The sequence below is a fragment of the Galeopterus variegatus genome, unplaced genomic scaffold (assembly GCF_000696425.1).
Source record: "Galeopterus variegatus unplaced genomic scaffold, G_variegatus-3.0.2 Scaffold715, whole genome shotgun sequence".
NCBI lineage: Eukaryota > Metazoa > Chordata > Mammalia > Dermoptera > Cynocephalidae > Galeopterus > Galeopterus variegatus.
The window spans coordinates 480,810-481,961 of NW_007726826.1; the positions used below are offsets into that span (position 1 = coordinate 480,810).

General features: G+C 38.6%; 1 protein-coding gene across 1 annotated transcript in view; it reads left to right on the plus strand.

Annotated features, from left to right (window-relative positions):
* Positions 1-1,152, plus strand: part of FAM189A2 (family with sequence similarity 189, member A2) — a 63,721-nt gene that overhangs the window by 28,476 nt on the left and 34,093 nt on the right. The gene's annotated exons all lie outside the window — the stretch shown is intronic.

A 1,152-nucleotide genomic window follows, 5' to 3' on the forward strand; every position in this document is an offset into this window, starting at 1 on the left:
CGCTGAGGGTTGGGGTCCGTTGCCGGACACGGAAAAAAAAAAAAAAAAAAAAAAAAAAAAAAAAAAAAAAGAATATATACATACTGTTAACAGTTATATAAAAAATGCTCAGTATCACTAATTATCAAATGGGTACAAAGTTACAGTTAGACAGAATAAATTCTGGTGCTCTAGGGTGACTCTCACTAATGATAATGTACTGTGTATTTCAAGACAACCAGAAAAGAGGATCTTGAATGTTAGAACCACAAAGAAATAATAAATGTTTAGGTGATAGATATGCTAACTATTCTGATTAGATCATTATGCAATATATGCATATATTGAAACAACAAATTGTACCCCATAAAAATGTACAATTGAAAAATTCTAAAAAAAATTAAACCAAAAACAAACAGAAAAGAAAATCAGGGGACAGCCATATAAAAGTAAATCTGGCACTTCAATGTCCTTGAGCGGAAAGGGAGACAGCTGGTTGTGTTTGCAGCAACAGGCCTGTGTTTGGCTTGTTGGCGAAAGGGCTGGTCTGGATGATGGTAAATATATCTGCCAAGCTTCTGGAAGGAGTTTAAAGGGTGCAAAGGGACTGAAGCCCAGAAGTAGGTTCTCTTGGGGTCTGAGGATTAAAGGCACACAGGCAAACTAAGTGAGTGCATGTAAGAGCTTGTGAAATAGGTTTGAAAAGGTGAGAGTATGGGCTTTGTGAGTGGTTGTGATTTATTATGTTTTGTTGGTTGCCTTGGTGCTGGGTGGTCAATCCAAGCATTTATTTTGCTAAACCAGTTCAGAAAGGTTTTAACTTGTGTCTTGTCTTTAATTTTTCCCCCCAGTATCATTGTGTTGTGTTCAGGTAACTTTGCTCATGGTTCTAGATCTTTATTCGTATTAAAGTATTATTAGTATTTGGTATTAAAATGCCTCTGAAACTAAATTAAAATTTAAAATTTTGAGAGTTAAATAAGTGGTTACATTAGCTATCATGGGTCATACACCATTTGTCTTATTAAACAGTGACTTTGGGCCGAGCCCGTGGCGCACTCGGGAGAGTGCGGCGCTGGGAGTGCAGCAGCGCTTCCGCCGCGGGTTCGGATCCTATATAGGGATGGCTGGTGCGCTCACTGGCTGAGCGCCGTGCAGCCGATCTCAAAAAAA